General features: G+C 39.7%; 1 protein-coding gene across 2 annotated transcripts in view; it reads left to right on the top strand.

Moving 5' to 3' along the window:
* grik4 (glutamate receptor, ionotropic, kainate 4) overlaps positions 1 to 15506 on the top strand; it is a 378192-nt gene that overhangs the window by 91720 nt on the left and 270966 nt on the right. For both annotated transcript variants that reach the window (XM_085243381.1, XM_085243380.1), the window contains exon 2: positions 2017 to 2199. The gene's annotated coding sequence lies outside the window, so the exon portion shown is untranslated. The remainder of the gene's footprint in view (positions 1 to 2016; positions 2200 to 15506) is intronic.

The raw sequence follows: 15506 nt of genomic DNA, 5'->3' as shown, positions 1-15506 counted from the left end.
AACATTCAGCAACAATATCCTTTTTGCTGAAACTTTACATATGTCAGCACTTCAAAAGTTTTCCTATTACTATTTATCCCACATCCCCTCCAAGAGCTCCAGATATTCATTTGATCTAACCTTTTATTCTGCTCCTACTATAATACTCTAAAGCTAAATGCATAAGATGCATATATTCTTTCAAACTTTTTGCAAGTAATTAGAAACAAGTGGATTTCCGGGCCGAATGAAACATCGCTTTGAGCACAACAATTGATTCATCTTTGTAAAATAGCTTTGCCACCGGAGGACTTTCAGGACAAATCTAAGCTGGTGGAGTAGCAGTGCTCCCAGTATCTCTCTGTGTCTGTTGTCATTGCACAGTAGCAGTATCTGTTATATAGTAGAGCGTTCCTACTGAGGAATGGGCAAAATATGAAATCTACAAGAGACAAACTACCAGAACCAAATTGTTTTCTATTGGCTGCATAATAGGATTTTTTGGAAGATGGGAGCACATAGGGCATTTCTAACAGTGAAGATCCAAGAGCAGAGGAAGTGAAGGTGGAAGAGTTTAAAAACCTGGGGTCAACCATCCAAAATTAACAGACAGTGCACAGGAGAGGTTGCGAAGAGGGCGCAGGTAGGGTGGAGTGGGTGGAGAGGAGTATCAGGGGTGATTTGTGACTGAAGGATAGCGGCAAGAGTGAAAGGGAAGGTTTACGAGATGGTAGCGAGACCACCTATGATGTATGGTTTGGCTGACAAAAAGAGAGGAGGCGGAGCTGGGGGTGGAGGTGGCAGAGTTTAAAGATGCTGCAGATTTCATTGGGAGTGACCAGAATGGACAAGATTAGAAATAAGTGTATCAGAGGCACAGCTCAGGTTTAGCCTTTTGGAGACAAAGTTAGAGAGGCAAGGCTGAGATTGTCTAAACATGTGCAGAGGAGGGAGAGTGGATATTTTGGATAAAGGATGTCAGATGTGGAGCTGCCAGGAAGGAGAAAAAGACGAAGACTTTGTGGATGTAGTGAAAGAGGACATGCAAAAGGTTAGAATGATAGAGGACGATGCTAACGATAAGGTGAGATGGAAATGGATCCACTATAGTGGGCAGCCAAAAAAAGAAGTGTGCACAAAGGTCATTTGAATGCAGTACTGTCTGTCAGATTGTTTATAATTCATTTTCTTAGAACTCTGACAATCACAGTGGGCTGCTGCAAGCTCTGCTTATGACAAAGAAAATGTAGCTTTCAGCAAGTGCTCTCCATGACTTGATGTTTATGTTCACTCAAAGGAAGCATGGTAAGTTGGTGTGTGCTGAAAGTTGCATGGCAGGTACTGAATCTGCTAACAAAAGACGACAATTTCACTGTGGTGCAAAGCGCTGGGGTTGATCTCTGGGGAGAGGTTTAATTCCCCCCTGAGTAAGGGTGCCATTAAAATGCAATGACATGAGATTAATGTTCATCTTGAAGTGACATTTGCTTTCTCATTTACTGCAAAAATTGTCTTGGAATATTGGGTGCTAGGTGTTGTTTTGAATGCTGATGAGCTCCCAAAGCTGCTCAAAGTATGTGCGGTGACAGTGTGAAAAATGTTGGATGTGCTTTATAAAGAGGAAGGGGATCTAGCTGAGTAAGGGACAAACAGTAAAACAAGACCATCAGCAAATTGGGACTGTGAACTTTGAAACTGTGCAGATTTCAAACTTACTGTATGCGAGATAAATGGATGTCCTCAGCATTAATATCTGGACTGCAATGGGAGTTACCTGATCACAAACCTGATTTAAAATGCATTATGTGGTTGCTTTTGAAAATATGTAGTTACCTAAGGATCCTGAGGAGGACAAAAAAACAAAAATGTATACATCTTTTGATGCCCGGTGCAATTTAAAGGCTTAGATTACCTGGTTATGGTCTGTGTGTATGCGCTTCAAATAAACCTATTCATTTTTTTTCTTTCTCTCCTCTGACTCATATTTCTTTCTCTCTCTCCCCCCCCTCCCCCTCCCCCTCCCTTTCTCTCATACAGAGTGCCTGTAAGTAGCAGCTCCATCTTCTTTTCCTTGTGTGTGTACCCTCTGCAAGAGCCGGGGACACATACTATATGTGTATGTGAGATGAGGAGGAGCTAAGTGGCTACCACAACCACCTAGATCAGACAGCCTCCTGTGCTGCAAGATGGATTAGAGCCCCACACCTCAGGAGATCAAAGGTAGGAAAAGATGTTTGGTAATCAGCCGCCACTCACCTGCCCTGTTTAATGACAATGAGTTTAGACTAAGGTCTTTTTGCCATCTGTGGGCTGTAGGGTGTGTAAGAGGGATACACCATGCTGAATGTCAATATTTATTTTGTATTAAAAAAACTTCACAAATGTGAGCATATTTCCACTGAAATTTAAAGTTGCACATCACATGTGGTTATTGTCCCCAAATATAAGAAACTTGTACAGAAGCATCCTTTAAACAAAGCGTCCATATAGCAGAGAAAATCTGTTTTTCTACAGTAGTCTACTATAAATTGAAGTAAAATGCTTTTATAATACTGGCACTATTTGAGGGTAATATCTGGGTTCAAGAGGTTAATTCAAGTGGAAAAATATCAGCAATCTAAAACATCACTGGTAAACACTAGGATAGACCTTTGAATTGCCGCCCACGTCTCCAATTTTGTCAGCAGCTCCAAAAGACCCAGTGTTGCTCTTGTGAGTTGAAGAAGCAAGTCAGCGAGGGAAAACGCGCTTCTGCTCTTAGTATTGTGATTAGTATGCTGTATTGCTCGCTGCATCTATAAATAAAAGTGTAAGCCAAAGGCCAGGCAAGTTCTCTGGGAGTTGTTGAAAGTAATTCTGGAAAATGCAGAAGAAACACTGACTGAATTAGAAGCAGATCAGGGGGGTGGAGAAAATAAACGTGCGTAACAAAAAGGCGAATCTGACTTCACGAAATAACATGCAGAGCAACACAACGGTATGGGAGACGTTCAGTTCCGATGTACTCCAACTTCAGTTGGAAACTTGAGAAATTTCCAGGTCTGAAAAAGTTCCAGTTAATTTTTTTTACACCAAAAACATCCCAGTTTAATTCGGAGTAGTGTTTTTTCATTTTTACGAAGTTTCAGTGGTAAACTACTGGTGGTGTTTTCAGGATTTCATAAAAGATACAAAAAGCCACTTTCATGCTTGTGGCAGGATTTTTCATTTTTAATCATTAGCATTTTTGCCACTGTCATGTGAGTTTTCTGTTTTTTTTTTCAAACCAGAAATCACCGTATTTGGATTATGTGGTCAATATATCATTATGACTATGAATATATAAACACTAAGACACTTGGTTAGCAAGCTGCATCCATGCGATGTATGAGTGCAGAGACAGAGATTATTAATTAACAGGCTTTATAAGTCTTTAATTTCATGCACCAAAATTTGAAACAAACTCTGTGTTTCAAATTTTTTCTGAAGCAGAAAAACTAGATTCAATTCATTTTTATTTATATAGTGCCAAATCACAGAAACAATTGTGTCAAAGTGGTTTATATTGTAAGGTAAAGACCCTGCAATAATACAGAGAAACCCCCAATAATAAGATGAATCCCTATGAGCAAGCACATGGAGACAGTGGGAAGGAAAAACTCCCTTTTAACAAGAAGAAACCTCCAGCAGAACCAGACACAGGGAAAGGCAGCCATCTTCCATGAATGGTTGGGGGTGAGGGGGGGAAGATATGATAAAGACACACTGTAGAGGAGAGCCAGAGATTAATAGTAAGTAATGATTAAAAGCAAAATGTACTATAAACACACAGTGAGTAAAAAACAGTGAGTGAAGTAAAAACAAATAATGCGTCGTGGTAAGAAGCCCAAGCCTGTTGCAGGATATCTACAGAAGCCCTAACTGTGTTTTATTAAAAAGAACATTTTTAAGCCCAATTCTAAAAGTACAGAGAGTGTCTGTCTCCTGAATCCAAACTGGGAGCGGAAAGCTGAAAGCTCTGCCTCCCATTCTACTTTTAAATACTGTAGGAACCAAAGTAAACCAGCAGTATGAGAGTGAAGTGCTCTATTGGGTTCAAATGGTGCTATGAGGTTGTTAACATCCAATAAGGCCTGATCAAAACCACTTTTTGCACTAGGCAGTAAAGATGATGCTGTAAAGTTGGATATTTAAACATCAGGATGAGTGGGCATGAACCTGCTTTTGGAGTCCAACCTCAGGTGGCCACTAGAAGAACTTTTTGGCCTTTATTTTTCAGTCCCAAAGGTTTCCGCATGGTCAACAATCTCATCTTCTGGGTAAAAATCAAGTTCCTTTTTGTAAACACAACACTCAGACTTGCCCTCCTCATGGTTGATTTATGGTGGTCAAGTGAGCTAGAGAGTCAAGGGAAAACAAGAGCTTTAATGAGAACAAAGGTGTGAATGGCTGAAATAAAACTTTATTTTCTGCTTGCTTAGCAGAGGTTACATTATAAAGCACAAACAAACACACCCACACCTCCATGTAACCACGGCAGAAGACGCTACATTACCAGATTCTGTGTGAATGTGACAGCTGTACACTATCAAGACCAAAAAGAAATGTCATAAGAAGACAGCTAAATGAGTTTGGATCAACAACCAATTCAGTACGGTTTGTGTAATGACATACTCTATATTAGACCCCACAGATTGTTGATCTAAAATCCTTTACATTTGAAAGAAATTCCTACCTTTTAACACACGCTAAAATGATTGTAAAAGCTGTTACATAGTCAGCCTTTTTGAAAGCACGTTGAATAACATGTTTCCATTTGAAACTTTTCAATTATTGCAAGGAAAAAAATCCTCTTCTCCACATGTGCACACCCACACATGTAGGCACGGTCCAAAAATAAGAACACTGATTTAGCCTATGTCATATTACTAACTCTTATGTGTGTCAGTAACAGTAAAACCAAACTGCTATTCATATTCAGGAGGACTCGCTTTTCATATTTTTAAGCCACCACATTCTCCCACAGGTCCAGTTTGCTGTGAATACAAATGCTGGAACACACAGTGTGCTGTACAGACATTGAATTTCTTTGAGGCTCGAGTGCCCCATGAAATCTACTACTAACAGAATTTGACTTTTTATTGACTTTGGCTCAAAGGAAGTGGATTGAGCATATGGTTTCAATTTCACTGCCCACTTGTGGAATCTTTGGTGAAAATGTTGCATTTTAGCCACTCAGTATGTGACAACTACACCATTCTCTATTATTGGAAATATTGAACTAGTTCTTGTACGTCATGCTCGTTAAGACCTATTAAGCTCATTTTCACTTCACGTTTTTATTCTGGGACTACACTACAGCAGGTTCAGTGCATTAAGTTTAGCAGATATAAAATAGCGCTCAGTTCCTTATTTCCAGAATACCTTTTATGTGCTTTGGCATGTCTGTGGTGTGTATAGATGTTTGTGTATGCCTGCGTTTGATTAACTGCTTTTATTTGTGTGCTGACTGAATTCACGAGCCTGCACCAGTCTGCTCCTGTCTCTGTTGCCTCTGGGCTACCTGCCTCCTTCCCTGGCTGCTCCTGAGAAGTAGAGATAAGGCCCACTGATGTTTGTCTGCTCCCTGGCAGATTACTGAGGCAGACAGGTACAAGAACTCTGGTAGACAGCTCTAGTATATTGGAGGCCAAATAAGAAGTTACTGGGGATGTCCAAGCTGACCATAGCGCCAATCCAGCCTGAATGCCATTTGGCTTCTTTATATGTGCTGTTGGTGTTGAGCTTGTTACTGTTGGAAAAGAAACTCTGAATTTTAATGAATGAATATACATGATGTCACCAATTTTTGTTTAGTAAATACTTTAATGATTACAGACGCTTTTGGCTTCTCGTTTGTTTCAAAAGGGATTCCCACAGCAGACGTGTCTGCATGCTTGATTTCACTCTGGATGCCCTTCCTGATGCAACCCTCCTATTTATCCAGGCTTTGGGACTGGCACACCTTTGGGAAGGCTCTGTTTGTGTCTCCTCCCAGTCTTTTAATTCTGAAGAAAATGAGTAAATCGCTAATGCTTGCATTTAAAATTCATTGGTCACAAGCATACCAGAAACTTGTATATATAGTTATGGTTATATATGGTCTGCGTCACGTCTTGCATGGTGATAGGAGTTCAAACAGAAAACAAATCATGGAGGATTTTCAAAGTTCTTCATGGAAAACTCAGCAAACTGGTGTTGTTATAGCCTTTGTTGTTTTATGACTCAAGATTTTGATTGGCTAATTACCATTTTGCTAACCTCAAGGATCTTTTTATCTTTTGAAATTGTTCCCATTGTATGCTTGTAAGTTGTAAAATAAATTAAAATGCATAGCTAGGGCCTGTAATACTCAATTTGTATTTTAAAGACACTTTAGAAGCAAAACCTTTTATAAAGGAAGGCATAGATCTGTGTGTGCAAGTCCATGTCTGCCTTTTGTATGTTTACCCTTAGAGCACCAGGCTGTGAACATTAGGGTGTGATTAAAGCTCAGGGTCCATGTGGGATTGCCTAATTAGGCCTTTCTACTTCTGTGAAGAACAGTTCACAGACATCATGGAAAGAAAATTGCGGTAAATCTTATTTTATCCATGGTAGTGAGGGCAGAGAGGACAAAGCGGAAGAAGTGTTTGGTCTCCATTCGTAAGAGATCGGAGGCTTCATTTGCATCAGGTCCATGTGCTTTTCTGAAAACAGAGACGTGTATTTTTCTTAAAACTGAAAAGATCGTTTGAAAAAAAAGTGAAAGGAGGAGTTATACTGTAAAATGGTAATAAGGAGTGCTTGAAAATGTGGCTTTGTCAACTGGAAACTATTGTATGAAAACCAGTGACCCTGCACATATTTGAAGTCCATGGTAAAACTGCAGCATGCACAGTACAAGTGGTCATAACAGACTACTAGGAAGTGACGTAAAAAAATATGGGCAGGAATGGAAGTGGTCCTTCGGTGCATGAGTAGATGATCTTGAAGGGGTCAAATTTAAATCAGGCAAGGTTATGATGAAACTTATACTGTGATACTTAGTCATGTTTATCAATCATTAGGAACATGTTATATCAAAGAGTCCAAGTTCAGCTCTCAGTTTGCTGGTCCTCTATTTGTTGTTGTGTTTGCTTGACTTGTGGTTGATCAGAGCTTTTTAAATTGTTGTTTGAATATTTTTGTTGCCAATTTATGGAGATGGTTTCTGATTGTGGATCTCAACTGGCGGAACATAAATTGTTCATTACTCCGACACCATGTGGTAGGCAGTTTTGTCCACATGCCTGACAGCTCTTCTGGAAAATGAAATCAGGGGGAACAAAAGATGCATAAGCAAGATCAGAGTACAACGGATAACACATGATTCAAACACAGAACTCCTCGTCTGTGTAGCACATTGAATATACATGGCGAAGAAAGCCTAGAGGGGATGTAAGGTTTTAGAAAGAGTTAAGAAGCTGTCTTTTACAAGGTGAAGTGCAGCTTATGAATTAGAAAGTATAACACTGGCTGAATGACAAACTACGCGGATGAGAAATAGTATAATTATGCACCTGAAATACTGCACAATACATCACATGGCAGCAACTCAGAAGATGCTGAGGTTTAAACGTGGCATGGTTGTTGATGCCAAATTGGGTGGTCTGAGTATTTCAGAAACTGCTGATCTGCTGGGACGCAGCCGACTCTAGGGCTTAAAAAGAATGAAAATATCCCACGAGAAGCTGTTCTCTGTGAAAATGCATTGAGAAGGACAGCTGCTTCAAGCTGAGAGAAAGGTGAGAGCATCTCATATAACCACTCATTACAACTAATCGATGCTCCATACTGCCTTGTATCAGCAGCTCAGGCAGGTGGTGGTGTGGGGGATACTATCTTGGTCCATTTTGGGTCCCTTAGTACCAACTCAGGAACTTATACAAGCTACAGCATATATGAACATTGCTGCTGACCGTGTCCTTCCCTTTACGTCCACATCTTCTCATGTCTGCTTGGAGCAGGATAACACACTATGTCAAAAAGTTCAGATCATTTCAATCTGAAGGATAAAAGGCAGTCCAACCTAGTACTACCAAGGTGTATCTAATAAAGTATCTGGTGTGTGTATATTTTAAAAAATGCATAATGTACTGTGCTGCTCCTTTAAACAGTCCCAAACTAAGTGTGAATAGAAATATAAAAACCTTGTTTATTAGGTGCTGCTTTAATTAAGACCAAACCATCTTAATTAGAATTGAGTGACATATGGGCGAAGGTTGGGGTGGCTTTTGGCGCTTTTGAGCTTAATCAGTGGCAGCATCTGGCCGGTGAGTAGCTGTCAGAAGTAACAGATGTATAGAGCTGCATTCATCGCAATAGACAACTCTGTTATAGGAATTAGAAGAAGTAGTTTAATCTGCATTCATTGAAAACATTTATAACAATTAACGAGGCAAAAATATGCAAACTCAAAGCCCAAAAATACCAAACCCAGGTTTGGTATTTTTGGGCATTTAGCAATGGAGGGTGTGGAAAATATGCATATAGGCACTCTTGTTGGACCATGTGATGTTAGAGACTATGCTTGCAATTCATTCACACATCATTTATGCTAAAAAGGACAAAGCATACCCTTTTGTGCAGCCGGGGAACATGAAGCATTGATTTTTGTCTGCATTATGAGATGCTGCTTGGCTTTTTATGAACACAGTAGTGCATAATTGGAAAATCCAAACCCATGATACACAACCTCCATAAGATTTTCTGCCACTTGCATCAGCAGTTGTCATGAATGCGCACTGTAATTTCTGGTATCTGGTGAAGGAATTAAGATTCACTGTTAAACTCAGTGGCACAAATCTGCTGGTAAACATTCAGTTTCTGTCTGTCTCTCTCTCACTTCATGCCATGTTTCCTTCAGTCAATGATCGTGTCTTATACTTTTTGTTACCATACTGCCTGTTGAATGGGAAAGAATATCGATTTCAGGTGCAGGTTTCTGGGATCAGAAATACAGAAGGACGGCGAGAGATGGAGGAGTTTTAAGTAGAGGTCAAATAAAAGCTAGCTAGAAGAAAGGAAGGCACAGCTATGAGGCACAGCAGAAGAGAATAAGAGATAGTAGGGAGTAGAGAGACGGGTTTGGAGACAGAGAGAAGGCAAGACTGTCTGAGGATTTAGACAGAGAAACAGAGGCGGTGAGAGAGACATGATACCTCGGATATTAGAAACAGAAGAAGAGGTTGAGAAGGAGTTTGAGTGAGTGTAGCTGGCAAAGTCACCATAGCATCTCCAGATATGATCAGCACAAGACTGAAGGGCAGCAGCGTGTAGACAGGCTAGACGGTACTGCCTGCTCCAGTGGTGTGTGGTGAGGGGTGGTATTGTTTCAGCTATTGTGGACACTTTCCAATCCCATTTACAACTTGGAGAGACCTCGAGTCAGAGTTACACAGAAACTGGCTGTTGTCACAGAGTAAGCTGGCTAATAAATGGGACCAGTTTGCCTGAAAAGTCTTGTAATAATAGGGCAGAAGAGGTCAGACTTGGAACGTGACAATGCGGTGACATGAAGCCAGAGGTGCTGATGTTGATCTTTTGTTGACAAAAAACCCAACAATGCTGTGTTCCATTTGTTCTGTGGATAATGGATTGTTTAAGCCTGGTTAGAGGCCATTAGCGGCTCCACAATCTGGGCTTCAGCTTGGTTCAGAAGCTTAGATTCCCAGCAATAATGCCCGCGTAATCCTCGGTTAAACGTATTATGGTTCTTGCTAAAAAACTGATGCTTTGGTAGAGAACACCATTTTCACCCTTTCATGCTTTTTAGCAGGAGCACGTTGTAGGGAAGGTGATGGTTCAGGAAATCATTGCATGATTATTATTGTTATGCATGATTATTGGCCTAAGTAATACAATTTAGAAAAGTAATCTTTTAAAAAGCCTAATGAATAGAAATGGCAAATATGAACAGGGCGTTTCAATCTGCTGTGCTCTTTGCTGTCAAGGGAATGGAGCACACAGTAGTAAATTGACTTAGCGTGCATCGAGAGATGAGGGTTTTTTTTTCTTGCACAACTTTGTGTCTGCCACTTTGCGTCTATGTTGGATGCATACTGTTAAAGCTAGATATTATTTGGAGCTATAAGGCTGATTTTGGTATTTTAAGAAATAAGTACTCCCTAGGCTCTTTGTCTGCAGAAACACCACAGACATTTTCTAGCACTTTGAGTGTTACATAAATACAGAATTTAGTTTCTATTATCATCGCTGCTCTTAGCTGGTTTTCATCAAGCCCAAGCCTCGTGTCATTATTAAGCTAAATGAAACACAATGTTCGCCTTCGGGACTGAAGGGTAACACTAATACACAATAATTTTGCCTCCGGGAAACTCTGGACTTGTTTTAATCAGGTGAATGCACTTGCATTCAAGCCCTGTCCACGTCTGTGGTGGTGTAGTAAATGAAGAGCTGCGATGCATAAGGACAGATCACGTGCTATATTTCCATTCTCATTGGGCTTTTAGTTTTCACTGAGCTGTGAACGCTTCCTCCAAGACAGCACAGGAAGAGAGCATCTGCAAATTGCAAAGAGACAATTTGCTGTTGAATAACCCCGCTCTTTGCAAGTGAGTGACAGGTCCTTATCAGAGCACCCGCCGACTGATCAAAGTTGAAAGGGGGTCAGGCTGAATTAAAGACCAGCTAATTAAAATGTCCAGGGAGCATGCCAGCCCTCGTTTCGTTTATCGCCTTGTGCACGGTTGGGTAAAGAAAGAGAGAGGTGAGATTGGGGTAAAGGAAGAAAAAAAACAGGTGTGTTTAACTTCATCTGATATTAGAGGATATATTATTAAATGCTATATCACTGTGTTTGGTTACAATCAGAGACGTGTAGCTCAACTCTCGGTTTAAAAGCTTCACCTGTATTTGATTAGATGATTTTGGTGGGAGTTTGGCAAGAGTTTATCCACCTATGAAGGGCACAGTCGATGCTAGATTGAAGTCCCAGGTGAAGAAAAAAGCATTCCAGTTGTGTTTTCAGCCTGATTTCCTTCTTTATTGTTACTTGGTCTTTTGTACTTCTCCCATTCTCACCAAATGCTGGAGAATAGAGAGCCTGAGGCTGGTGATGTGCATTTGCATGTGTGGATATATGGCATCAAGGCTGTTTCTTTGGTTGCATAAAGGTCACAGAAAGATTTAGTGTCTAGACTCCTTCCACTGGCTGTGGTTTTCTCTCAGGGGAGGAATTGTGGCTTTGAGCTTTTTGAAATCAAATGATGCATTCACACACACAAGCCAGAGAAAATCGAATCTAAAGGGTCCGGTGCCATATATATTGTATTTTTTTCCAGAAGTTTTACGCAATATTAATAATTTTGTAGAAAAAGAGGCAACAAGTGTCATGTTGCTAAAAGATATCATACTACAAGAGTATGCATGCGTATGTACATCACATCATCCCACATACAGCAGTCATTAACTTCATTACATTAATATATGTCTTTTTAAATAATCTCAATTGTTTGAGTTTTCATATGCATCATCCCCCCGCGACCGCAATGCTACGTTGCCTGTTTGCATACTCTGAAAGTGACGGCACCTGTAACTTAACTGTCTTAATATTTTGCTTGAATCACCACTAAATAATAATGCACGTTATCATTACCTGTACATACATTGAATTATTTGTAGAAGAAATGATAATGAGAACTTGCTTTTTGTTATAAATAAAGTCTACTGATGGAAAGGATTGCATTCACTTTGTCAAATTATCATGAAATGCTGCTTAGGAATAGAAAATGCATTTTGTCCAATCACACTAATGTACTCTAGGTGTGAGAGCCAGTGCCATCGTGTTGTCTAATAATCTGAGAGTGTGTGTTTTCCCTCGCACTAGAGTTTTTGTTGTGAAGGTGTTTGAGGCTGACTGACACTGAGAGCGAATCATCCTAATGAGATGCCGTGCTGCTCTGTGGAAATGATTACCTCAGGGGAAGAGGCATTAGATTGATGAGGGCAATCTTTGCCTTCTTCTCAGAGAAACAAAAGCGTGTCCACCACCACCACCACCACACCATTCAGACAAGAGACAAGTCTCTACTTATCAGGCCAAATGGCCCATAACACTTCCTTGGAGAGTTAAAAGGGGGGCAAATCTGCACAGTACCACCTCAGCTTCAAGTGACAAAATCAATTTAGGTACTGTGCTGCTTACTTAGAAGTTCAATTTCTTAAAGTCATCAATAACAGCTTGCCTCTGCACATGCTGATCACCATAGCAACTCAGTGTTTCCTCAGACTAATACATAGATCGCAACCCTCTGCTTCCAGCTGTGTCTAGAAAATTCAAGGAAGTATTTTCAAATGTTCAATAAAGATGTGTTGTACACTAACAATTAAGGTGTGTATCTCCTCTAAAATTTTAATGCTGATTAATCGATAACCGAGGTTATTGATGCAATAAAGAATGATTGCTGAGCGTCCCATTTGTTACTGTTTGGCCAAAGCTTCTGAGTGTGATTGCCTCCAAGCAGGCTTAGAGACCCATTAATCAGGACTTGGTTGATCGCTTCTCAGGTCAGCAGTGATCTAAGCTGAAGGGGTGGGGGGAAGCTTCTGGAGGTGAATGCGGCAGCAGTTTAATAGCTCACAGTGGAAAGATAGATTCCAACAGCAGTAATAGTAGTTGCTGTTTGCTGCTTTAACTGGTTGAAGGTTTCTGATTTCGTTTTTATTTTTCACGGCATGAAACGTTTTATTACTCATAACCAACAATAGATATAAATGATGGTGATAGTTTTTTCCAGTGCTGATATTGGTTGCATATATTATCGTAATGAGCTTAATAAATGTCAGCAACATATCCCAAAGACAGATCATCAGTTAGATCATGATGGTGGGTGAGCAGCGCTTGCTGGTGCTCCAAGGAGCAGTATACTGATGATCTCCCACATGTGGGTCAAGTTTTAGTAGTTTTTTTGCTTTGTTTGTAAGTCTTGTAGGTGTTTGTTCTCTTGGCTTTCTCGGTGCTAGGAACTGAAGAGTTATAAATGATTTTAACACGATAGCATAATAAAAAGAAGCATGAAAGTCTATGAATGGACACGAGCCAACAGAGGTAATGAATGAGGCTCCAGAAGAGAGTGAATGAAGTCGTCTTTCTGATTGCACATTTGCTAAGCTCCATTTAACATCTGCTCTACTTCCCACTGTTAGAGCATCAACAAAGCCATACACATCTGTTACTGATGAGCAAAATGACCCCGTCAGTCGAGAATTTATACACCGGAACAGTGTTAGGGTAATAAAATGGCCATCCTGCCGTATAACCTGTTCAGTCATGGTGTGTATTAATGCACACGTGAACAGGAAATAGTTTACATTAATATTGTTTGTACAGTATATTTAGTAAGAGAAGTTTGAGTTTATCTTAATAATAATAATAATAATAATAATAATAATAATAATAATAAATTTTATTTATGAGCGTCTTTCAAGTCACCCAAGGACACTTTACAATAAGATAAAACACTTAGTAAGTTTATTGCAGCAGGTCATCATTAACATGATTAACTTATTACATTCATATTTACAGTATACGTTACTCTTGCCGGACACATTTTTCTTCTTCTTCTTTTTTTTGGAAGAGTATGAGAACCTTTTGTTAGTGAAGTGAAATGGCTGCTTAAGCCGCCTGTGTTATAGCGGTTTCTATTACGTCTCTACAAGATTTCACTTAACATGCTAATCCAGCTCTGGAGTGGATCCTTGAAGAGACAGGAGACCGTGCTCTGAGGCCAAGGCTTAACTCTGGGATTTTATAGTTCACCTTCTCTCAAGTGTGGCAGCCCTCTACTGACACTTCAGACAATATATATTTGGCAGCATCCCACTTGAGGCATTGCTTAGCATTAACATCTCTCCATCCATGTCTCCATCCAACTATTTTCTTCCACTTATCTAATACATCAACATATTTATTATTAACTTTGGTCGTTTCACTTACGCTCTTTGTTTCCAAAATAGATCACTGGTTTCCTAATCCCTTTTAAAAGTGCTTTATCTTTCCATGTACTTACTAAAGCTCTGATGTCTTGAAATGCTTCGTTTTTCAAGTTTCGAGAATGAGGTTCAACAGTTCTGCAACCAACACTTAAAGTTAGAACTTCTCCCTGAATTTCAAAGCAAGATTTTTAATTTGACTGTGATTCTTAAAGTCAAACATTCACTTTTCATGTAACACCATGACGTGCACTTGTGGTTAAAGCTGGAATCTGAAGCGGCAACTCTTGTAAGCGTCTGTGCCTTTAATTTTATGAAATTTGTGGGTGCCATTGGCTTGTTGTGAGAAGTGTTCAACTAATACTGCCGACAGCGTTAATTAAGCCACTATAATGAATCATAAAGTGTATAGATAAGCCTAATTTTCAGTCTAACAGTGATCCAATTTTTAAAAAAAATCTTCTTGCTGCCCTTAAACTAAAGAAATGAAGGTTCATGGAACATGACGGTGGTGAAAATCTCTCTCCTCTCTCCCTCGGCCTGCCTTATCACTTCGAAGCTAATGAGCCGGGCTAGAGCAAAAACAGAAACATTTTGAACATTTGAATAACTTCTGAAAAGTTAAATGCAAACTGAGCAAGAGCTCGCTCATCATTCAGCAATAGCAAACACGAGCAACTGCTTTAAATGCAAAGAGATGACAGATGTCTGTTACTTCATAGCTGACAATACAGCTTGTTTTATTTCAGAGTTTCATTGTTGAAGTGATGTAAAATTAGTCTGAAGGAGCTTGATTTGCACTGAAAGGTTGCTGCATGCTGCTGCATGTCTAAAACAGATATTTTACGTCAGAAACAAAACTGAACTCTTTAATCTGAAGTGACTCACGAGACTATGGTGATGGGTTAATTGTATTTACAGATTAGCAATGGATTAATGCTGTCACCAATAACAATCCATGTTGCTGCATAGAATTCATCATTGGTTGGCGTATCTGAATATATCATCTCACTTTGGGTTCAATCAGTGCATAGATATGTTTTGTTTACTAGTTTTGCCTCTAGTTATTTCGGTTGGTTAGATCATTGGCTCGTCTAAAACTTTCAGGGTCCCCAAAGGATGAATTGCAAAAATTTCAGTGATCCCCTTCCTTCATTACCGCCACTACGTTTTCACAAATTCAGTTTGTCTAATTCTTTGTTTTACGACTGAATATTTTCAAAGAAAATGACAGTGCTGTCAACCTGAGCTTTGCTTGACTACTTTTATATTTTCTGATATAAACAAGCAGTAAGGGGACTGTTGCGCTTGAGATTCCCCACTGGTGGAAAAAGAGATGCTGTCCAAGTTTACAGTGAATAATAATAGGGAGAAAAAAAGACAGCAATCTCATGAATAAACAACATTTCTCAAATTTCTCTGGATTAAACTTAAATTGATGAGTTCCCATTAATAAAAGCTGAATGGGCCGACCCACAGTGTTGTATAGCAAAAACACAGTGCAGCCAACACCATGTTTTTCTCTTCAGATTTAA

Source organism: Mchenga conophoros, linkage group LG14 (genome assembly GCF_057382185.1).
Source record: "Mchenga conophoros isolate Kocher_MC1m ecotype Shallow Benthic linkage group LG14, M_conophoros_male_GT1.1, whole genome shotgun sequence".
NCBI lineage: Eukaryota > Metazoa > Chordata > Actinopteri > Cichliformes > Cichlidae > Mchenga > Mchenga conophoros.
This window is presented reverse-complemented; position numbering and strand designations above follow the sequence as displayed.